The following is a 25,629-nucleotide window of genomic DNA, read 5'->3' as shown; positions in this document are numbered from 1 at the left end:
TCTCCCGACTTGGAGAGTCAGTGCCTTTAACCTCCTGTTTGGCCCAGTTTGCAATTTCTGCGGAAAATGAACAGGAATAGGGAGAACCAATGAGAGACTAGCTGGAGGTGTCTGGACGGGCAAATTTAACTCTCATTTCCCACCAGGAGGAGGAATTAACCAAAGGCTCAGCATGCCAGGCTGGAACCTCACTAGGGCCTGAAGCAATCCTACAGTGTTGCGGCCAGCTCACAAGAAAGCAAGTTGAAGAAAGGAGCTCAGGGGCACTGTCATTCACAAACCTGCAGAGTTATAAATGACAGCTATCGTCCAAAAATATATTGAAGTAAGGCTGCCAAGAGGACTTGAAAGTGGGGCAGAATTGCAGGAAACCGATTTCAGGAGGTAGACTGGAATTGCATGTAAAGCATAGGAAAAGAGGCAGAATGTCCACAATGATGCACTTGGCCAATAAGGGCGTATGAGTTTTTTCCTGAATATATTCAGTTAAAACGCATACGCCGTTTTTGGCCAACCAAGCAAGCCTGCAAAGGAAATCTGGACTACAATGAAGTCTCACTGCCCCCTGGTCAAAAGGGCCATCTGAAAAAAGTGTAAAATCCAGAAAGGCAGGACAGGCCATGGAGAACTGGGAGCCTTGTTATGCTGATGGGCGGGATGTAAATTGCCAACAGCCACTCTGGAGAAGTGTATGGTGTTTCCTGAAACATCTAAAAAACAAAGGAACAGAGCCTAGGGCACTTCAACTTATGGTCCTCTAGCTTAGGGAAATTAAATTCAAAAAGACACAGCCACCCAAGGTTTGGGACGGCTCTGTGTACAAGAACCTCATTTACAGTACAAGTTCTATATCACAGAAAGCGAAAAATGGATAAAGAAGTTGTGGTACTTATGTACAATGCAATATCACTCAGCAATGAAATCTATCTCATCAGGCCCATAGCAGCATAATGAGTGGATTCAGGTACGATGATTCTAAGTGAAATAAGTAACACAGAAAAAGAAACATCATAAGATATCACTACTACACGGAATGTAAACTTGGCTACACAGGAACTGAATTACAAAACAGAACAGGGTCTCAAACGTAGAAACCCAACATATGCTTGCTTAAGGGGAAAGATGAGTTGGGGTGCTGCATAAAACCAGAGATTGAAATTAGCACAGATACCATTCCAAAAGCCAAATATGTAATAGACAAGAGCTACTCCTTTCTCAACGAAGTGGACTCAACACCCCATATTAAACGCCTAAGAATATACCTGACTGGCAATAATATGAAAACCTATGTATTTATATGTCTCCAAAAGAGAATCAAGCGTGTTTACAGCGGCATAAATGCAGCAGTGATAGGATTGGTGAGGTTTGGTGAACAAATGCAGACCCTTTGAAGTCATATTGCATGGTACCCATTCCATGGGTCTCAACTCTCCAGGTTTAAGGGATTCTTCCTTCAGCTAAAACATGCATGTTGAACCCAGAGTATGATCCACCGTGTGATCAGCAAACGTGTTCAAATGTGTCTCAGTTTTCATCCCCTGGTACTTGGCTGCAACATTCCAGACGCTTTACTAACACTCTCCCCACTTGGAGAGTCAGTGCCTTTAACCTCCTGTTGGCCCAGTTTGCAATTTCTGCGGAAAATGAACAGGAATAGGGAGAACCCATGAGAGACTAGCTGGAGGTGTCTGGACGGGCAAATTTAACTCTCATTTCCCACCAGGAGGAGGAATTAACCAAAGGCTCAGCATGCCAGGCCGGAACCACACTAGGGCCTGAAGCAATCCTGCAGTGTTGCAGCCATCTCACAAGAAAGCAAGTTGAAGAAAGGAGCTCAGGGGCACTGTAATTCACAAACCTGCAGAGTTATAAATGACAGCTATCGTCCAAAAATATATTGAAGTAAGGCTGCCAAGAGGACTTGAAAGCGGGGCAGAATTGCAGGAAACCGATTTCAGGAGGTAGACTGGAATTGCATGTAAAGCATAGGAAAAGAGGCAGAACGTCCACAATGATGCACTTGGCCTAAAAGGGCGTATGCGTTTTTTCCTGAATATATTCAGGAAAAAATGCATACGCACTTTTTGGCCAACCAAGCAAGCTTGCAAAGGAAATGTGCATTACAATGAAGTCTCACTGCCCCCCGGTCAAAAGGGCCATCTGAAAAAAGTGTAAAATCCAGAAAGGCAGGACAGGCCATGGAGAACTGGGAGCCTTCTTATGCTGATGGGCGGGATGTAAATTGCCAACAGCCACTCTGGAGAAGTGTATGGTGTTTCCTGAAACATCCAAAAAACAAAGCAACAGAGCCTAGGGCACTTCCTCTTATGGTCCTATAACTTAGGGAAATTAAAAGCCAAAAGACAGCCACCCCAAAGTTTGGGACGGCTCTGTTTACAAGAACCTCACTTACGGTACAAGTTCAATATCACAGAAAGCGAAAAATGGATAAAGATGTTGTGGTACTTACGTACAATGCAATATCACTCAGCAATGAAATCTATGTCATCAGGCCCGTAGCAGCATAATGAGTGGATTCAGGTACGATGATTCTAAGTGAAATAAGTCACACAGAAAAAGAAACATCATAAGATATCACTACTACACGGAATGTAAACTTGGCTACACAGGAACTGAATTACAAAAGAGAACACGGTCTCAAATGTCGAAAACCAACTTATGCTTGCTTAAGGGGAAAGGTGAGTTGGGGTGCTGCATAAAAGCAGAGATTGAAATTAGCACAGATACCGTTCCATAAGCCAAATATGTAATAGACAAGAGCTACTCCTTGCTCAACGAAGTGGACACAACACCCCATATTAAACGCCTAAGAATGTACCTGACTAGTAAGAATCTTATCACCTATGGATTTATATGTCTCCGAAAGAGAATCAAGCGTGTGTACAGCGGCATAAACGCAGCAGTGATAGGATTGGTGAGGTTCGGTGAGCAAATGCAGACCCTTTGAAGTCATATTGCATGGTATCCATTCCATGCGTCTCAACCCTCCATGTTTAAGGGATTCTTCCTTCAGCTAAAACATGCATGTGTCAACCCAGAGTATGATCCACCGTGTGATCGGGAAACGTGTTCAAATGTTTCTCAGTTTTCATCCCCTGGTACTCGGGTACAACATTCAAGACGCTTTACTAACACTCTGCCCTCTTGGAGAGTCAGTGCCTTTAACCTCCTGTTTGGCACAGTTTGCAATTTCTGCAGAAAATGAACAGGAATAGGGAGAACGAATGAGAGACTAGCTGGAGGTGTCTGGACGGGCAAATTTAACTCTCATTTCCCACCAGGAAGAGGAATTAACCAAAGGCTCAGCGTGCCATGCCGGAACCACACTAGGGCCTGAAGCAAGCCTGCGGTATTGCAGCCAGCTCACAAGAAAGCGAGTTGAAGAAAGGAGCTCAGGGGCAGTGTAATTCACAAACCTGCAGAGTTATAAATGACAGCTATCGTCCAATAATATATTGAAGTAAGCCTGCCAAGAGGACTTGAAAGCGGGGCAGAATTGCAGGAAACCGATTTCAGGAGGTAGACTGGAATTGCATGTAAAACATAGGAAAAGAGGCAGAACGTCCACAATGATGCACTTGGCCAAAAAGGGCGTATGCGTTTTTTCCTGAATATATTCAGGAAAAAACGCATACGCCCTTTTTGGCCAACCAAGCAAGCTTGCAATGGAAATCTGCACTACAATGAAGTCTCACTGCCCTCCTGTCAAAAGGGCCATCTGAAAAAAGTGTAAAATCCAGAGGCAGGACAGGCCATGGAGAACTGGGAGCCTTGTTATGCTGATGGGCGGGATGTAAATTGCCAACAGCCACTCTGGAGAAGTGTATGGTGTTTCCTGAAACATCTAAAAAACAAAGCAACAGAGCCTAGGGCACTTCCACTTATGGTCCCATAGCTTAGGGAATTTAAAATCAAAAAGACACAGCCACCCCAAAGTTTGGGACGGCTCTGTTTACAAGAACCTCGTTTACGGTACAAGTTCAATATCACAGAAAGCGAAAAATGGATAAAGAAGTTGTGGTAGTTACGTACAATGCAATATCACTCAGCAATGAAATCTATGTTATCAGGCCCGTAGCAGCATAATGAGTGGATTCAGGTACGATGATTCTAAGTGAAATAAGTCACACAAAAAAAGAAACATAAGATATAACTACTACACGGAATGTAAACTTGGCTACACAGGAACTGAATTACAAAACAGAACACGGTATCAAATGTAGAAAACCAACTTATGCTTGCTTAAGGGGAAAGGTGAGTTGGGGTGCTGCATAAAACCAGAGATTGAAATTAGCACAGATACCGTTCCATAAGCCAAATATGTAATAGACAGGAGCTACTCCTTGCTCAACGAAGTGGACTCAACACTCCATATTAAACGCCTAAGAATATACCTGACTAGTAAGAATCTTAAAACCTATGGATTTATATGTCTCCGAAAGAGAATCAAGCGTGTGTACAGCGGCATGAACGCAGCAGTGATAGGATTGGTGAGGTTCGGTGAGCAAATGCAGACCCTTTGAAGTCATATTGCATGGTACCCATTCCATGGGTCTCAACTCTCCAGGTTTAAGGGATTCTTCCTTCAGCTAAAACATGCATGTGGAACCCAGAGTATGATCCACCGTGTGATCGGGAAACGTGTTCAAATGTGTCTCAGTTTTCGTCCCCTGGTACTCGGGTGCAACATTCCGGATGCTTTATTAACACTCTCCCCACTTGGAGAATCAGTGCCTTTAACCTTCTGTTTGGCCCAGTTTGCAATTTCTGTGGAAAATGAACAGGAATAGGGAGAACCAATGAGAGACTAGCTGGAGGTGTCTGGACGGGCAAATTTAACTCTCATTTCCCACCAGGAAGAGGAATTAACCAAAGGCTCAGCGTGCCATGCCGGAACAAAACTAGGGCCTGAAGCAATCCTGCGGTGTTGCGGAGAGCTCACAAGAAAGCGAGTTGAAGAAAGGAGCTCAGGGGCACTGTCATTCAAAAACCTGCAGAGTTATAAATGACAGCTATGGTCCAAAAATATATTGAAGTTAGGCTGCCAAGAGGACTTGAAAGCGGGGCAGAATTGCAGGAAACTGATTTCAGAAGGTATACGGGAGTCGCTCTTAAAGCATAGGAAAGAGAGAGAACTTGGAAAATAATGCACTTGGCAAAAAAGTGCATATGTGTTTTATCCAGAGCTCTCATAACTGAGGGGAGGAGATTCCCAGCAGGCTCCAACTGCCACCTGAGGGCTCACGTTACCAAGGCAACGTGAGCAAGCCAGGCAGGAGTTACCTCACAGCAGAGGTCCCACCTCACAGAAGGGTGAGAAACCCAGCCAACATTAGACTCTCACCAGAGGGCCCACATCACCAAGGGGATGGGAACCAGGCAGGAGTGTCTTCACACCAGTGGGGCCACATCATTGACAGGTGAGGTACTCAGCAAATGTGTCCTCAAACCAGAGGACCCACATCACCAAGGGCCTCGGAGTGAGGCAGGCAGTAGTAGCCTCACAACACAGGGCCCATAGAATAAAAAAGTGAGGAATCCAGCAGTTGGAACCTCCCAGCAGGTGGCCCAGAGCACCGAGGCTATGGGATCCAGGCCACAGTGAACTCACAGAAGAGGACCCATGTCATGAAACTGAGCAACCCAGCCATTGGGACCTCAGAGCAGGAGGCCCACATCCCCATGGGGATGGAAATCTGGTAGGAGTGTCCTCGCACCACTGAGAACGTATCAGAACATTTTGGGAGACCAGAAGTTAGGGCCTGACGCCAGAGGACCCTCATCACCAAGGGAAGGAGGCTCCCAGCAGGCTCCAACTGCCACCAGAGGGCTGACGTCGCCAAGTCGATGTGTGCCAACCAGGCACGAATGACCTCACAGCAGAGGGCTGACCTCAGAGAAGTGTGACGAACCCAGTCAGGATCAGACTCGCACCAGTGGGCCCACATCACCAAGGGGATGGGAACCAGGCAGGAGTGTCCCCACACCAGTGGGACAACATCATCGAAAGGTGAGGATCCCAGCACATGTAGCCTCAAACCAGAGGAACCACATCACCAAGGGGTTCAGAATTAGGCTGGCAGGACCGGCCTCACAACACAGGGTCCACAGAATATAAAAGTTGAGGAATCCAGCAGTTGGAACCTCCCAGCAAGTGGCCCAGAGCACTGAGGCTATGGGATCCAGGCCGCAGTGAACTCACAGCAGAGGGCCCACATCATGAACCTGTGAGCAGCCCGGCCGTTGGGACCTCAGAACAGAAGGCCCACATCCCCATTGGGATGGGAACCTGGCAGGAGTGGCCTCGCACCACTTAGCACATATCAGAAAATGTTAGGAGCCCAGCAGTTAGGGCCTGACACCAGGGGGCCCTCATAACTGAGGGGAGGAGACTCCCAGCAGGTTCCAACTGCCAACAGATGGCCCACGTCTACAAGGTGGCATGCGCCAGCCAGGCAGTAGTGACCTCACAGCAGAGGGCCTATCTCACAGAAGGGTGAGGAACCGAGGCAGGATGAGACTCTCGCCAGAGGGCTCACAACACCAAGGGGATGGGAACCAGTCAGGACTGTCCTCCCACCAGTGGGGCCACATCATCGAAAGGTGAGGAACCCAGCACATGCGGCCTCATATCAGAAGACATACATCACAAAGGGGAGGGGAGTGAGGCAGGCAGGAGTAGCCTAAAAACAGAGGGCCCGAAGAATAAGAAAGGTGAGGAATCCAGCAGTTGGAACCTCCCAGCAGGCGACCGAGAGCACAGAAGTTATGGGATGCAGGCAGGAGTGAACTAACAGCAGAGAGCCCACATCATGAAACTGTGAGCAACCCAGGCGTTGGGACCTCAGAGCAGAAGGCCCACATCCCAATGGGGATGTGAACCTGGATGGAGTGTCCTCGAACCACTGGGCGCACATCACAAAATGTGGGGAGCCCAGCAGTTAGGGCCTGATGCCAGAGGGCCCTCATCACCGAGGGGAGGAGGCTCCCAGCAGGCTCCAAGTGCCACCAGAGGGCTCATGTCCACAAGGCGAGGTGAGCAAGCCAGGCAGGAGTGACCTCACAGCAGACGGCCCACCTCACAGAAGGGTGAGGAACCCAGCCAGGATCAGACTCTCAACAGAGGGCCCACATCACCAAGGGGATGTGAACCAGGCAGGAGTCTCCTAAGACCATTGGTCCCACATCATCGAAAGGTGAGGAACCCAGCACATGTGGCCTCAAACCAGAGGACACACATCACGAAGGGACTGGGAGTGAGGCAGGCAGGAGGATCCTAACAACAGAGGGCCCAAAAAATTAAAAAAGTGAGGAATCCAGCAGTTGGAACCTCCCAGCAGGTGACCAAGAGCACAGAGGCTATGGGATCCAGGCCACAGTGAACTAACACCAGAGAGCCCACATCATGAAATTGTGATCAACCCAGCCGTTGGAACCTCAGAGCAGAAGGCCCACATCCCCATGGAGATGGGAACCTAAGAGGAGTGCCCGAGCATCACTGGGCTCACTAAGAAAAGTTGGGGAGCCCAGCAGTTAGGACCTGACGTCAGAGGGCCCTCATCACAGAGGTGAGGAGGCTCCCAGCAGGGTCCAAGTGCCACCAGAGGGCTAATGTCAACAAGGCGAGGTGAGCAAGCCAGGCAAGAGTTACCTGATAGTAGAGGGCCCACCTCACAGATGGGTGAGGAACCCAGGCAGGATCAGACTCTCACCAGAGGACCCACATCACAAAGGGGATGGGAACCAGTCAGGTTTATCCTCACACCAGTGGGGCCTCATCATCTTAAGGTGAGGAACCCAGCACATGTGTCCTCAAACCAGAGGACCCACATCACCACGGGCCTTGGAGTGAGGCAGGCAGGAGTAGCCTCACAACACAGGGCACATAATATAAAAAACGTGAGGATTCCAGCATTTAGACCTCCAGCAGGCGGCTCAGAACACCGAGGCTATGGGATCCAGGCCGCAGTGAACTCACAGCAGAGGGCCCACATCATAAAACTGTGAGCAACCCAGGCGTTGGGACCTCAGCGCAGAAGGCCCACATCCCCATGGGAATGGGAACCTGGCTGGAGTGTCCTCGCACCACTGGGCGCACATCAGAAAATGTGGGGAGCCCACCATTTAGGGCCTGACGCCAGAGGGCCATCATCACCGAGAGGAGGAGGCACCCTGCATGCTCCAACTGCCACCAGAGGGCTCACGTCTCCAAGGTGATGTGTGCCAGCCAGGCAGGAGTGACCTCACAGCAGAGGGCCAACCTCACAGAACGTTGAGGAACCCAGCCAGGATTAGACTCTCGCCAGAGAGCCCACCTCACCAAGGGGATGGGAACCAGGCAGGAGTGTCCTCACACGAGTGGGGCCACATCATCGAAAGGTGAGGAACGCAGCACATGTGGCCTCAAGCAATAGGACAGTCATCACCAAGGGGCTGGCAGTGAGGCAGGCAGGAGGAGCCTCACAACAGAGGGCACATAGAATAAAAAAGTTGAGGAATCCAGCAGTTGGAACCTCCCAGCAGGCGGCTCAGAGCACCGATGATAAGGGATCCTTGCCGGAGTGAACTCACAGCAGAGGGCCCACATCATAGTACTGTGAGCAAGCCAGCCGTTTTGACCTCAGAGCAGAAGGCCCATATCCCCATGGGGATGGGAACATGGCAAGAGTGTCCTCACTCACTTGGTGCACATCAGATAATGTGGGGAGCCCAGCAGTTATGGCCTAAGGCAAGAGGGCCCTCATCACCGAGGGGAGGAGGATCCCAGCACACTCCAACTGCCACCAGAGGGCCCACATCGCCAAGGTGACGTGTGCCAGACAGGCATGATTGACCTCACAGCAGAGGGCCCACCTCACAGAAGGGTGAGGAACCCAGCCAGGATCAGACTCTCACCTGAGGGTCCACATCAGCAAGGGGATGGGAACCAGTCAGGACTGTCTTCCCACCAGTGGGGCCACATCATCGAAAGGTGCGGAACCCAGCACATGTGACCTCAAATCAGAGGACACATATCACAAAGAGAATGGGAGTGAGGCAGGCAGGAGTAGCCTGAAAACAGAGGGCCCGAAGAATAAGAAAGGTGAGGAATCCAGCAGTTGGAACCTCCCAGCAGGCGACTGAGAGCACAGAAGTTATGGGATGCAGGCAGGAGTGAACTAACAGCAGAGAGCCCACATCATGAAACTGTGAGCAACCCAGGCGTTGGGACCTCAGAGCAGAAGGCCCACATCCCAATGGGGATGTGAACCTGGCTGGAGTGTCCTCGCACCACTGGGCACACATCACAAAATGTGGGGAGCCCAGCAGTTAGGGCCTGACGCCAGAGGGCCCTCATCACCGAGGGGAGGAGGCTCCCAGCAGGCTCCAAGTGCCACCAGAGGGCTCATGTCCACAAGGCGAGGTGAGCAAGCCAGGCAGGAGTGACCTCACAGCAGACGGCCCACCTCACAGAAGGGTGAGGAACCCAGCCAGGATCAGACTCTCAACAGAGGGCCCACATCACCAAGGGGATGTGAACCAGGCAGGAGTCTCCTAAGACCATTGGTCCCACATCATCGAAAGGTGAGGAACCCAGCACATGTGGCCTCAAACCAGAGGACACACATCACGAAGGGACTGGGAGTGAGGCAGGCAGGAGGATCCTCACAACAGAGGGCCCAAAAAATTAAAAAAGTGAGGAATCCAGCAGTTGGAACCTCCCAGCAGGTGACCAAGAGCACAGAGGCTATGGGATCCAGGCCACAGTGAACTAACACCAGAGAGCCCACATCATGAAATTGTGATCAACCCAGCCGTTGGAACCTCAGAGCAGAAGGCCCACATCCCCATGGAGATGGGAACCTAAGAGGAGTGCCCGAGCATCACTGGGCTCACTAAGAAAAGTTGGGGAGCCCAGCAGTTAGGACCTGACGTCAGAGGGCCCTCATCACAGAGGTGAGGAGGCTCCCAGCAGGGTCCAAGTGCCACCAGAGGGCTAATGTCAACAAGGCGAGGTGAGCAAGCCAGGCAAGAGTTACCTGATAGTAGAGGGCCCACCTCACAGATGGGTGAGGAACCCAGGCAGGATCAGACTCTCACCAGAGGACCCACATCACAAAGGGGATGGGAACCAGTCAGGTTTATCCTCACACCAGTGGGGTCTCATCATCTTAAGGTGAGGAACCCAGCACATGTGTCCTCAAACCAGAGGACCCACATCACCACGGGCCTTGGAGTGAGGCAGGCAGGAGTAGCCTCACAACACAGGGCACATAATATAAAAAACGTGAGGATTCCAGCATTTAGACCTCCAGCAGGCGGCTCAGAACACCGAGGCTATGGGATCCAGGCCGCAGTGAACTCACAGCAGAGGGCCCACATCATAAAACTGTGAGCAACCCAGGCGTTGGGACCTCAGCGCCGAAGGCCCACATCCCCATGGGAATGGGAACCTGGCTGGAGTGTCCTCGCACCACTGAGCGCACATCAGAAAATGTGGGGAGCCCACCATTTAGGGCCTGACGCCAGAGGGCCATCATCACCGAGAGGAGGAGGCACCCTGCATGCTCCAACTGCCACCAGAGGGCTCACGTCTCCAAGGTGATGTGTGCCAGCCAGGCAGGAGTGACCTCACAGCAGAGGGCCAACCTCACAGAACGTTGAGGAACCCAGCCAGGATTAGACTCTCGCCAGAGAGCCCACCTCACCAAGGGGATGGGAACCAGGCAGGAGTGTCCTCACACGAGTGGGGCCACATCATCGAAAGGTGAGGAACGCAGCACATGTGGCCTCAAGCAATAGGACAGTCATCACCAAGGGGCTGGCAGTGAGGCAGGCAGGAGGAGCCTCACAACAGAGGGCACATAGAATAAAAAAGTTGAGGAATCCAGCAGTTGGAACCTCCCAGCAGGCGGCTCAGAGCACCGATGATAAGGGATCCTTGCCGGAGTGAACTCACAGCAGAGGGCCCACATCATGGTACTGTGAGCAAGCCAGCCGTTTTGACCTCAGAGCAGAAGGCCCATATCCCCATGGGGATGGGAACATGGCAAGAGTGTCCTCACTCACTTGGTGCACATCAGATAATGTGGGGAGCCCAGCAGTTATGGCCTAAGGCAAGAGGGCCCTCATCACCGAGGGGAGGAGGATCCCAGCACACTCCAACTGCCACCAGAGGGCCCACATCGCCAAGGTGACGTGTGCCAGACAGGCATGATTGACCTCACAGCAGAGGGCCCACCTCACAGAAGGGTGAGGAACCCAGCCAGGATCAGACTCTCACCTGAGGGTCCACATCAGCAAGGGGATGGGAACCAGTCAGGACTGTCTTCCCTCCAGTGGGGCCACATCATCGAAAGGTGCGGAACCCAGCACATGTGACCTCAAATCAGAGGACACATATCACAAAGAGAATGGGAGTGAGGCAGGCAGGAGTAGCCTGAAAACAGAGGGCCCGAAGAATAAGAAAGGTGAGGAATCCAGCAGTTGGAACCTCCCAGCAGGCGACTGAGAGCACAGAAGTTATGGGATGCAGGCAGGAGTGAACTAACAGCAGAGAGCCCACATCATGAAACTGTGAGCAACCCAGGCGTTGGGACCTCAGAGCAGAAGGCCCACATCCCAATGGGGATGTGAACCTGGCTGGAGTGTCCTCGCACCACTGGGCACACATCACAAAATGTGGGGAGCCCAGCAGTTAGGGCCTGACGCCAGAGGGCCCTCATCACCGAGAGGGGGAGGCTCCCAGCAGGCTCCAAGTGCCACCAGAGGGCTCATGTCCACAAGGCGAGGTGAGCAAGCCAGGCAGGAGTGACCTCACAGCAGACGGCCGACCTCACAGATGGGTGAGGAACCCAGCCAGGATCAGACTCTCAACAGAGGGCCCACATCACCAAGGGGATGTGAACCAGGCAGGAGTCTCCTAAGACCATTGGTCCCACATCATCAAAAGGTGAGGAACCCAGCACATGTGGCCTCAAACCAGACGACACACATCACGAAGGGGCTGGGAGTGAGGCAGGCAGGAGGATCCTCACAACAGAGGGCCAAAAAAATTAAAAAAGTGAGGAATCCAGCAGTTGGAACCTCCCAGCAGGCGGCCAAGAGCACAGAGGCTATGGGATCCAGGCCTCTGTGAACTAACACCAGAGAGCCCACATCATGAAAATGTGAACAACCCAGCCGTTGGAACCTCAGAGCAGAAGGCCCACATCCCCATGGAGATGGGATCCTAAGAGGAGTGCCCAAGCATCATTGGGCTCACTAAGAAAAGTTGGTGAGCCCAGCAGTTAGGGCCTGAGCCAAGAGGGCCCTCATCACTGGTGGGAGGAGATTCCCAGCACGCTCCAACTGCCACCACACGGCTGACTTCACCAAGGCAATGTGTGCCAGCCATGCAGGAGTGACCTATCAGCAGAGGGTCTCCCTCACAGAAGGGTGAGGAACACAGCCAGGAACAGACTCTCACAAGGGGGTCCACATAACCACGTGGATGAGAACCAGGCAGGAGTGTCCTCACACTAGTGGGACCACATCATCGAAAGGTGAGGAACCCAGCAAAGGTGGCCACAAACCAGAGGACCCACATCATGAAGGGGTTGAGGGTCAGGTAGGTGTCTGGACGGGCATATTTAACACTCATTTCCCACCAGGAAGAGGAATTAACCAAAGGCTCAGCATGCCCTGCCAGAAGCAGATTAGGGCCTGAAGCAGTCTTGCAGGTTTGCGGCCAGCTCACAAGAAAGCGAGTTGAAGAAAGGAGCTCAGGGGCCCTGTAATTCACAAAACTGCAGAGTTATAAATGACAGCTATAGTCCAAAAATATATTGAAGTATGGGTGCGAAGAGGACTTGAAAGCGGGGCAGAATTGCAGGAAACCGATTTCAGGAGGTAGACTGGAATTGCATGTAAAGCATAGGAAAAGAGGCAGAACGTCCACAACGATGCACTTGGCCATAAAGGGCGTTTGCGTTTTTTCCTGAATACATTCAGGAAAACACACATACGCACTTTTTGGCCAACCAAGCAAGCTTGCAAAGGAAATCTGCACTACAATGAAGTCTCACTTCCCCCCGGTCAAAAGGGCCATCTGAAAAAAGTGTAAAATCCAGAAAGGCAGGACAGGCCATGGAGAACTGGGAGCCTTCTTATGTTGCTGGGCAGGATGGAAATTGCCAACAGCCACTCTGGAGAAGTGTATGGTGTTTCCTGAAACATCTAAAAAACAAAGCAACAGAGCCTAGGGCACTTCCACTTATGGTCCTATAGCTTAGGGAAATTAAAATCAAAAAGACACAGCCACCCCAAAGTTTGGGACGGCTCTGTTTACAAGAACCTCGTTTACGGTACAAGTTCAATATCGCAGAAAGGGAAAAATGGATAAAGAAGTTGTGGTACTTACGTACAATGCAATATCACTCAGCAATGAAATCTATGTCATCAGACCCATAGCAGCATAATGAGTGGATTCAGGTGATGATTCTAAGTGAAATAAGTCACACAGAAAAAGAAACATCATAAGATATCACTACTACACGGAATGTAAAGTTGGCTACAGAGGAACTGAATTACAAAACAGAACAGTGTCTCAAATGTAGAAAACCAACTTATGCTTGCTTAAGCGGAAAGGTGAGTTTGGCTGCTACATAAAACCAGAGATTGAAATTAGCACAGATACCATTCCATAAGCCAAATATGTTATAGACAAGAGCTACTCCTTGCTCAACGAAGTGGACTCAACACCCCATATTAAATGCCTAAGAATATACCTGACTAGTAATAACCTGAAAACCTATGGATTTATATGTCTCCAAAAGAGAATCAAGCGTGTGTACAGCGGCATAAACGCATCAGTGATAGGATTGGTGAGGTTTGGTGAGCAAATGCAGACTCTTTCAAGTCATATTGCATGGTACCCATTCCATGGGTCTCAACTCTCCAGGTTAAAGGGATTCTTCCTTCAGCTAAAACATGCATGTTGAACCCAGAGTATGATCCACCATGTGATCGGGAAACGTGTTCAAATGTGTCTCAGTTTTCGTCCCCTGGTACTCGGGTGCAACATTCCAGACGCTTTACTAACACTCTCCCCACTTGGAGAGTCAGTGCCTTTAACCTCCTGTTTGGCCCAGTTTGCAATTTCTGCAGAAAATGAACAGGAATAGGGAGAACAAATGAGAGACTAGCTGGAGGTGTCTGGACGGGCAAATTTAACTCTCATTTCCCACCAGGAGGAGGAATTAACCAAAGGCTCAGCATGCCAGGTCGGAACCACACTAGGGCCTGAAGCAATCCTGCGGTTTTGCGGCCAGCTCACAAGAAAGCGAGTTGAAGAAAGGGGCACAGGGGCACTGTAATTCACAAACCTGCAGAGTTATAAATGACAGCTATCGTCCAAAAATATATTGAAGTAAGGCTGCCAAGAGGACTTGAAAGCGGGGCAGAATTGCAGGAAACCGATTTCAGGAGGTAGAATGGAATTGCATGTAAAGCATAGGAAAAGAGGCAGAACGTCCACAATGATGCACTTGGCCAACAAGGGCGTATGCGTTTTTTCCTGAATATATTCAGGAAAAAACGTATACGCCCTTTTTGGCCAACCAAGCAAGCTTGCAAAGGAAATCTGCACTACAATGAAGTCTCACTGCCCCGCAGTCAAAAGGGCCATCTGAAAAAAGTGTAAAATCCAGAAAGGCAGGACAGGCCATGGAGAACTGGGAGCCTTGTTATGCTGATGGGCGGCATGTAAATTGCCAACAGCCACTCTGGAGAAGTGTATGGTGTTTCCTGAAACATCCAAAAACAAAGCAACAGAGCCTAGGGCACTTCCACTTATGGTCCTATAGCTTAGGGAAATTAAAATCAAAAAGACACAGCCACCCCAAAGTTTGGGATGACTCTGTTTACAAGAACATGGTTTACAGTACAAGTTCAATATCGCAGAAAGGGAAAAATGGATAAAGAAGTTGTGGTACTTACGTACAATGCAATATCACTCAGCAATGAAATCTATGTCATCAGACCCATAGCAGCATAATGAGTGGATTCAGGTGATGATTCTAAGTGAAATAAGTCACACAGAAAAAGAAACATCATAAGATATCACTACTACACGGAATGTAAACTTGGCGACACAGGAACTGAATTACAAAACAGAACAGGGTCTCAAATGTAGAAAACCAACTTATGCTTGCTTAAGGGGAAAGGTGAGTTGGGGTGCTGCATAAAACCAGTGATTGAAATTAGCACAGATACCGTTCCATAAGCCAAATATGTAATAACAAGAGCTACTCCTTGCTCAACGAAGTTGACTGAACACCCCATATTACATGCCTAAGATATACCTGACTAGTAAGAATCTTAAAACCTATGGATTTAAATGTCTCCGAAAGAGAATCAAGCGTGCGTACAGCAGCATAAACGCAGCAGTGATAGGATTGGTGAGGTTCGGTGAGCAAACGTAGACCCTTTGAAGTCATATTGCATGGTACCCATTCCATGGGTCTCAACTCTCCAGGTTTAAGGGATTCTTCCTTCAGCTAAAACATGCATGTGGAACCCAGAGTATGATCCACCGTGTGATCGGGAAACGTGTTCAAATGTGTCTCAGTTTTCGTCCCCTGGTACTCGGGTGCAACATTCCAGACGCTTTACTAACACTCTCCCCACTTGGAGAGTCAGTGCCTTTAACCTCCTGTTTGGGCCAGTTTGCAATTTCTGCGGAAAATGAACAGGAATAGGGAGAACCAATGAGAGACTAGCTGGAGGAGTCTGGACGGGCAAATTTAACTCTCATTTCCCAGCAGGAAGAGGAATTAACCAAAGGCTCAGCGTGCCATGCCGGAACCACACGAGGGACTGAAGCAATCCTGCGGTGTTGCGGCCAGCTCACAAGAAAGTGATCTGAAGAAAGGAGCTCAGGGGCACTGTCATTCACAAACCTGCAGACTTATAAATGATACCTATCGTCCAAAAATATATTGAAGAAAGCCTGCCAAGAGGACTTGAAAGTGGGGCAGAATTGCAGGAAACCGATTTCAGGAGGTAGACTGGAATTGCATGTAAAGCATAGGAAAAGAGGCAGAACGTCCACAATGATGTACTTGGCCAAAAAGGGCGTATGCGTTTTTTCCTGAATATATTCAGGAAAAAACGCATACGCACTTTTTGGCCAACCAAGCAAGCTTGCAAAGGAAATCTGCACTACAATGAAGTCTCAATGCCCCCTGGTAAAAAGGGCCATCTGAAAAAAGTGTAAAATCCAGAAAGGCAGGACAGGCCATGGAGAACTGGGAGCCTTGTTATGCTGATGGGCGGGATGTAAATTGCCAATGCCACTCTGAATAAGTGTATGGTGTTTTCTGAAACATCTAAAAGACAAAGCAACAGAGCCTAGGGCACTTCCTCTTATGGTCCTATAGCTTAGGGAAATTAAAATCAAAAAGACACAGCGACCCAAAAGTTTGGGACGGCTCTGTTTACAAGAACCTCGTTTACGGTACCAGTTCAATATCACAGAAAGTGAAAAATGCATAAAGAAATTGTGGTACTTACGTACAATGCAATATCACTCAGCAATGAAATCTATGTCATCAGGCCCATAGCAGCATAATGAGTGGATTCAGGTATGATGATTCTAACTGAAATAAGTCACACAGAAAAAGAAACATTATAAGATATCACTAATACACGGAATGTAAACTTGGCTACACAGGAACTGAATTACAAAACAGAAAAGGGACTCAAATGTAGAAAACCAACGTATGCTTGCTTAAGGGGAAAGGTGAGTTGGGGTGCTGCATAAAACCAGAGATTGAAATGAGCACAGATACCGTTCCATAAGCCAAATATGTAATAACAAGAGCTACTCCTTGGTCAACGAAGTGGACTCAACACCCCATATTAAACGCCTAAGAATATACCTGAGTAGTAAGAATCTTAAAACCTATGGATTTCTATGTCTCCAAAAGAGAATCAAGCGTGTGTGCAGCGGCATAAACGCAGCAGTGATAGGATTCGTGAGGTTCGGTGAGCAAATGCAGACCCTTTAAAGTCATATTGCATGGTACCCATTCCATGGGTCTCAACTCTCCAGGTTTAAGGGATTCTTCCTTCAGCTAAAACATGCATGTGGAACCCAGAGTATGATCCACCGTGTGATCGGGAAATGTGTTCAAATGTGTCTCAGTTTTCGTCCTCTGGTACTCGGGTGCAACATTCCAGACGCTTTACAAACACTCTCCCCACTTGGAGAGTAAGTGCCTTTAACCTCCTGTTTGGCCCAGTTTGCAATTTCTGTGGAAAATGAACAGGAATAGGGAGAACCAATGAGAGACCAGCTGGAGGTGTCTGGACGGGCAAATTTAACTCTCATTTCCCACCAGGAAGAGGAATTAAACAAAGGCTCAGCATGCCGTGCCGGAACCACACTAGGGCCTGAAGCAATCCTGTGGTGTTGCGGCCAGCTCACAAGAAACCGAGTTGAAGAAAGGAGCTCAGGGGAAATGTCATTCACAAACCTGCAGAGTTATAAATGACAGCTATCGTCCAAAAATATATTGAAGTAAGGCTGCCAAGAGGACTTGAATGCGGGGCAGAATTGCAGGAAACCGATTTCAGGAGGTAGACTGCAATTGCATGTAAAGCATAGGAAAAGAGGCAGAACGTCCACAATGATGCACTTGGCCAAAAAGGGCGTATGCGTTTTTTCCTGAATATATTCAGGAAAAAACGCGTACGCCCTTTTTGGCCAACCAAGCAAGCTTTCAAAGCAAATCTGCACTACAATGATGTCTCACTGCCCTGCCCGCCCGTGAAAAGGGACATCTGAAAAAAGTGTAAAATCCAGAAAGGCAGGACAGGCCATGGAAAACTGGGAGGCTTGTTATGCTGATGGGCGGGATGTAAATTGCCAACAGCCACTCTGGAGAAGTGTATGGTGTTTCCTGAAACATCTAAAAAACAAAGCAACAGAGCCTAGGGCACTTCCTCTTATGGTCCTATAGCTTAGGGAAATTAAAATCAAAAAGACACAGCCACCCCAAAGTTTGGGACGGCGCTGTTTACAAGAACCTCGTTTACGGTACAAGTTCAATATCACAGAAAGCAAAAAATGGATAAAGAAGTTGTGGTACTTACGTACAATGCAATATCACTCAGCAATGAAATCTATGTCATCAGGCCCGTAGCAGCATAATGAGTGGATTCAGGTATGATGATTCTAACTGAAATAAGTCACACAGGAAAAGAAACCTCATAAGATATCACTAATACACAGAATGTAAACTTGGTTACACAGGAACTGGATTACAAAACAGAACAGGGTCTCAAATTTAGAAAACCAACTTATGCTTGCTTAAGGGGAAAGGTGAGTTGGGGTGCTGCATAAAACCAGAGTTTGAAATGAGCACAGATAAACTTCCATAACCCAAATATGTAATAGCCAAGAGCTACTCCTTGTTCAAAGAAATGGACTCAACACCCCATATTAAACGCCTAAGAATGTAACTGACTAGTAAGTATCTTAAAACCTATGGATTGCTATGTCTCCGAAAGAGAATCAAGCATGTGTACAGGGGCATAAACGCAGCAGTGATAGGATTGGAGAGATTCGGTGAGCAAATGAAGACCCTTTGAAGTCATATTGCATGGTACCCATTCCACGGGTCTCAACTCTCCAGGTTTAAGGGATTCTTCCTTCAGCTAAAACATGCATGTGGAACCCAGAGTATGATCAACCATGTGATCGGGAGACGTGTTCAAATATGTCTCAGTTCTCGTACCCTGGTACTTGGGTGCAACATTCCAAATGCTTTACTACCACTCTCCCGACTTGGAGAGTCAGTGCCTTTAACCTCCTGTTTGGCCCAGTTTGCAATTTCTGCGTAAGATGAACAGGAATAGGGAGAACCAATGAGAGACTAGCTGGAGGTGTCTGGACGGGCAAATTTAACTCTCATTTCCCACCAGGAAGAGGAATTAACAAAAGGCTCAGTGTGCCGTGCCGGAACCAGATTAGGGCCTGAAGAAATCCTGCGGTGTTGCGGCCAGCTCACAAGAAAGCGAGTTGAAGAAAGGAGCTCAGGGGCACTGTAATTCACAAACCTGCAGAGTTATAAATGACAGCTATCGTCCAAGAATATACTGAAGTAAGGCTGCCAAGGGGACTTGAAAGCGGGGCAGAATTGCAGGAAACCGATTTCAGGAGGTAGACTGGAATTGCATTTAAAGCATAGGAAAAGAGGCAGAACATCGACAATGATGCACTTGGCCAAAAAGGGCGTATGTGTTTTTTCCTGAATATATTCAGGAAAAAACGCATACGCCCTTTTTGGCCAACCAAGCAAGCTTGCAAAGGAAATCTGCACTACAATGATGTCTCAACTCCGCCCGGTCAAAAGGGCCATCTGAAAAAAGTGTAAAATCCAGAAAGGCAGGACAGGCCATGGAGAACTGGGAGCCTTGTTATGATGATGGGCGGGATGTAAATTGCCAACAGCCCCTGGGGAGAAGTGTATGGTGTTTCCTGAAACAACTAAAAAACAAAGCAACAGAGCCTAGGGCACTTCCACTTATGGTCCTATAGCTTAGGGAAATTAAAATCAAAGAGACACAGCCACCCAAAAGTTTCGGATGGCTCTGTTTACAAGAACCTCGTTTACAGTACAAGTTCAATATCGCAGAAAGTGAGAAATGGATAAAGAAGTTGTAGTACTTACGTACAATGCAATATCACTCAGCAATGAAATCTATGTCATCAGGCCCGTAGCAGCATAGAGTGGATTCAGGTATGATGATTCTAACTGAAATAAGTCACACAGAAAAAGAAACATCATAAGATATCACTAATACACGGAATGTAAACTTGGCTACACAGGAACGGAATTACAAAACAGAACAGGGTCTCAAATTTAGAAAACCAACTTATGCTTGCTTAAGGGGAAAGGTGAGTTGGGGTGCTGCATAAAACCAGAGATTGAAATGAGCACAGATAATGTTCCTTAAGCCAAATATGTAATAGACAAGAGCTACTCCTTGCTCAACGAAATGGACTCAACACCCCATATTAAACGCCTAAGAATGTACCTGACTATTAAGTATCTTAAAACCTATGGATTGCTATGTCTCTGAAAGAGAATCAAGCGTGTGTACAGAGGCATAAAAGCAGCAGTGATAGTATTGGAGAGGTTCGGTGAGCAAATGAAGACCCTTTGAAGTCATATTGCATGGTACACATTCCAAGGGTCTCAACTCTCCAGGTTTAAGGGATTCTTCCTTCAGCTGAAACATGCATGTGGAACCCAGAGTATGATCAACCGTGTGATCGGGAGTCGTGTTCCAATATGTCTCAGTTTTCATCCCCTGGTATCGGGTGCAACATTCCAGACGCTTTACTAACACTCTCCCAACTTGGACAGTCAGTGCCTTTAACCTCCTGTTTGGCCCAGGTTGCAATTTCTGCGGAAGATGAACAGGAATAGGGAGAACCAATGAGAGACTAGCTGGAGGTGTATGGACGTGCAAATTTAACTCTCATTTCCCATCAGGAAGAGGAATGAACCAAAGGCTCATCGTGCCATGCCGGAACCACACTAGGGCCTGAAGCAATCCTGCGGTGTTGCGGCCACTTCAGAAGAAAACGAGTTGAAGAAAGGACCTCAGGGGCACTGTAATTCACAAACCTGCAGAGTTATAAATGACAGCTATCGTCCAAAAATATATTGAAGTAAGGCTGCCAAGAGGACTTGAATGCGGGGCAGAATTGCAGGAAACCGATTTCAGGAGGTAGACTGGAATTGCATGTAAAGCATAGGAAAAGAGGCAGAACGTCCACAATGATGCACTTGGCCAAAAAGTGTGTATAAGTTTTTTCCTGAATATACTCAGGAAAAAACAAATACGCCCTTTTGGGCCAAACAAGCAAGCTTGCAAAGGAAATCTGCACTACAATGACGTCTCACTTCCCCCTAGTCAAAAGGGCCATCTGAAAAAAGTGTAAAATCCAGAAAGGCAGGACAGGCCATGGAGAACTGGGAGCCTTCTTATGCTGATGGGCGGGATGTAAATTGCCAACAGCCACTCTGGAGAAGTGTATTGTGTTTCCTGAAACATCCAAAAAACAAAGCAACAGAGCCTAGGGCTCTTCCACTTATGGTCCTATAGATTAGGGAAATTAAAATCAAAAAGACACAGCCACCCCAAAATTTGGGACGGCTGTGTTTACAAGAACCTCCTTTACGGTACAAGTTCAATATCCCAGAAAGTGAAAAATGGATAAAGAAGTTGTGGTAATTACGTACAGTGCAATATCACTCAGCAAAGAAATCTATGTCATCAGGCCCGTAGCTGCATAATGAGTGGATTCAGGTACGATGATTCTAAGTGAAATAAGTCACACAGAAAAAGAAACATCACAAGATATCACTAATACACGGAATGTAAACTTGGCTACACAGGAACTGAATTGCAAAACAGAACAGGGTCTCAAATGTAGAAAACAAACTTATGCTTGCTTAAGGGGAAAGGTGAGTTAGGGTGCTGCATAAAACCAGAGATTGAAATTAGCACAGATACTGTTCCATAAGCCAAATATGTAATAGACAAGAGCTACTCCTTGCTTAACGAAGTGGACTCTACACCCCATATTAAACGCCTAAGAATATACCTGACTAGTAAGAATCTTAAAACCTATGGATTTATATGTCTTCGAAAGAGAATCAAGCATGTGTACAGCAGCATAAACGCAGCAGTGATAGGATTGGTGAGGTTTGGTGAGCAAATGCAGACCCTTTGAAGTCATATTGCATGGTACCCATTCCATGGGTCTCAACTCTCCAGGTTTAAGGGATTCTTCCTTCAGCTAAAACATGCATGTGGAACCCAGAGTATGATCCACCGTGTGATCGGGAAACGTGTTCAAATGTGTCTCAGTTTTCATCCCCTGGTACTCGGGTGCAACATTCCAGACGCTTTACTAACACTCTCCCCACTTGGAGAGTCAGTGCCTTTAACCTCCTGTTTGGCCCAGTTTGCAATTTCTGCGTAAGATGAACAGGAATAGGGAGAAACAATGAGAGACTAGCTGGAGGTGTCTGGACGGGCAAATTTAACTCTCATTTCCCACCAGGAAGAGGAATTAACCAAAGGCTCAGCGTGCCATACCAGAACCACACTAGGGCCTGAAGCAATCCTGCGGTGTTGTGGCCAGCTCACAAGAAAGCGAGTTGAAGAAAGGAGTTCAGGGGCACTGTAATTCACAAACCTGCAGAGTTATAAATGACAGCTATCGTCCAAAAGTATATTGAAGTAAGGCTGCCAAGAGGACTTGAAAGCGGGGCAGAATTGCAGGAAACCGATTTCAGGAGGTAGACTGGAATTGCATGTAAAGCATAGGAAAAGAGGCAGAACGTCCACAATGATGCACTTGGCCAAAAAGTGCGTATGCATTTTTTCCTGAATATATTCAGGAAAAAATGCATACGCACTTTTTGGCCAACCAAGCAAGCTTGCAAAGGAAATCTGCACTACAATGAAGTCTCACTGCCCCCCGGTCAAAAGGGCCATCTGAAAAAAGTGTAAAATCCAGAAAGGCAGTACAGGCCATGGAGAAAGGGAGCCTTGTTATGCTGATGGGCGGGATGTAAATTGCCAACAGCCACTCTGGAGAAGTGTATGGTGTTTCCTGAAACATCTAAAAAACAAAGTAACAGAGCCTAGGGCACTTCCACTTATGGTCCTATAGAGTAGGGAAATTAAAATCAAAAAGACACAGCCGCCCCAAAGTTTGGGACGGCTCTGTTTACAAGAACATGGTTTACAGTACAAGTTCAATATCGCAGAAAGGGAAAAATGGATAAAGAAGTTGTGGTACTTACATACAATGCAATATCACTCAGCAATGAAATCTATGTCATCAGACCCATAGCAGCATAATGAGTGGATTCAGGTGATGATTCTAAGTGAAATAAGTCACACAGAAAAAGAAACATCATAAGATATCACTACTACACGGAATGTAAACTTGGCTACACAGGAACTGAATTACAAAACAGAACAGGGTCTCAAATGTAGAAAACCAACTTATGCTTGCTGAAGGTGAAAGGTGAGTTTGGGTGCTACATAAACCAGAGATTGAAATTAGCACAGATACCATTCCATAAGCCAAATATGTAATAGACAAGAGCTACTCCTTGCTCAATGAAGTGGACTCAACACCCCATATTAAACGTCTAAGAATATACCTGACTAGTAAGAATCTGAAAACCTATGCATTTATATGTCTCCAAAAGAGAATCAAGCGTGTGTACAGCGGCATAAACGCAGCAGTGATAGGATTGGTGAGGTTTGGTGAGCAAATGCAGACTCTTTGAAGTCATACTGCATGGTACCCATTCCATGGGTCTCAACTCTCCAGGTTATAGGGATTCTTCCTTCAGCTAATACATGCATGTGGAACCCAGAGTATGATCCACCATGTGATCGGCAAACGTGTTCAAATGTGTCTCAGTTTTTGTCCCCTGGTACTCAGGTGCAACATTCCAGACGCTTTACTAACACTCTCCCCACTTGGAGAGTCAGTGCCTTTAACCTCCTGTTTGGCCCAGTTTGCAATTTCTGCGGAAAATGAACAGGAATAGGGAGAACCAATGAGAGACTAGCTGGAGGTGTCTGGACGGGCAAATTTAACTCTCATTTCCCACCAGGAAGCGGAATTAACCAAAGGCTCAGCGTGCCATGCCGGAACCACACTAGGGCCTGAAGCAAACCTGCGGTGTTGCGGCCAGCTCACAAGAAAGCGAGTTGAAGAAAGGAGCTCAAGGGCACTGTCATTCACAAACCTGCAGAGTTATAAATGACAGCTATCGTCCAAAAATATATTGAAGTAAGGCTGCGAAGAGGACTTGAAAGCGGGGAAGAATTGCAGGAAACCGATTTCAGGAGGTAGACTGGAATTGCATGTAAAGCATAGGAAAAGAGGCAGAACGTCCACAATGATGCACTTGGCCAAAAAGTGTGTATACGTTTTTTCCTGAATATACTCAGGAAAAAACGCATACGCCCTTTTTGGCCAACCAAGCAAGCTTGCAAAGGAAATCTGCACTACAATGACGTCTCACATACCCCTGGTCAAAAGGGCCATCTGAAAAAAGTGTAATATCCAGAAAGGCAGGACAGGCCATAGAGAACTGGGAGCCTTGTTATGCTGATGGGCGGCATGTAAATTGCCAACAGCCACTCTGGAGAAGTGTATGGTGTTTCCTGAAACATCCAAAAAACAAAGCAACAGAGCATAGGGCACTTCCACTTATGGTCCTATAGCTTAGGGAAATTAAAATCAAAAAGACACAGCCACCCCAATGTTTGTGATGGCTGTGTTTACAAGAACCTCGTTTACGGTACAAGTTCAATATCCCAGAAAGTGAAAAATGGATAAAGATGTTGTGGTAATTACGTACAGTGCAATATCACTCAGCAATGAAATCTATGTCATCAGGCCCGTAGCAGCATAATGAGTGGATTCAGGTACGATGATTCTAAGTGAAATAAGTCACACAGAAAAAGAAACATCATAAGATATCACTACTACACGGAATGTAAACTTGGGAACACAGGTACTGAATTACAAAACAAAACAGGGTCTCAAATGTAGAAAACCAACTTATGCTTGCTTAAGGGGAAAGGTGAGTTGGGGTGCTGCATAAAACCAGTGATTGAAATTAGCATAGATACCGTTCCATAAGCCAAATATGTAATAACAAGAGCTACACCTTGCTCAACGAAGTGGACTGAACACCCCATATTACATGCCTAAGAATATACCTGACTAGTAAGAATCTTAAAACCTATGGATTTATATGTCTCCGCAAGAGAATCAAGTGTGTGTACAGCGGCATAAGCGCAGCAGTGATAGCATTCGTGAGGTTCGGTGAGCAAATGCAGACCCTTTGAAGTCATATTGCATGGTACCCATTCCATGGGTCTCAACTCTCCAGGTTTAAGGGATTCTTCCTTCAGCTAAAACATGCATGTGGAACCCAGAGTATGATCCACTGTGTGATCGGCAAACGTGTTCAAATGTGTCTCAGTTTTCGACCCCTGGTACTCGGGTGCAACATTCCAGACGCTTTACTAACACTATCCCCACTTGGAGAGTCAGTGCCTTTAAACTCCTGTTTGGGCGAGTTTGCAATTTCTGCGGAAAATGAACAGGAATAGGGAGAACCAATGAGAGACTAGCTGGAGGTGTCTGGACGGGCAAATTTAACTCTCATTTCCCACCAGGAAGAGGAATTAACCAAAGGCTCAGCGTGCCATGCCGGAACCACACGAGGGACTGAAGCAATCCTGCGGTGTTGCGGCCAGCTCACAAGAAAGTGAGTTGAAGAAAGGAGCTCAGGGGCACTGTAATTCACAAACCTGCAGAGTTTTAAATGACAGCTATCGTCCAAAAATATACTGAAGTAAGGCTGCCAAGAGGACTTGAAAGTGGGGCAGAATTGCAGGAAACCGATTTCAGGAGGTAGACTGGAATTACATGTAAAGCATAGGAAAAGAGGCAGAACGTCCACAATGATGCACTTGGCCAAAAAGGGCGTATGCGTTTTTTCCTGAATATATTCAGGAAAAAAC

The sequence above is a fragment of the Orcinus orca genome, chromosome 1 (genome assembly GCF_937001465.1).
Source record: "Orcinus orca chromosome 1, mOrcOrc1.1, whole genome shotgun sequence".
Classification (NCBI taxonomy): Eukaryota; Metazoa; Chordata; class Mammalia; order Artiodactyla; family Delphinidae; genus Orcinus; species Orcinus orca.
Note: the sequence above shows the minus strand (reverse complement) of the source record.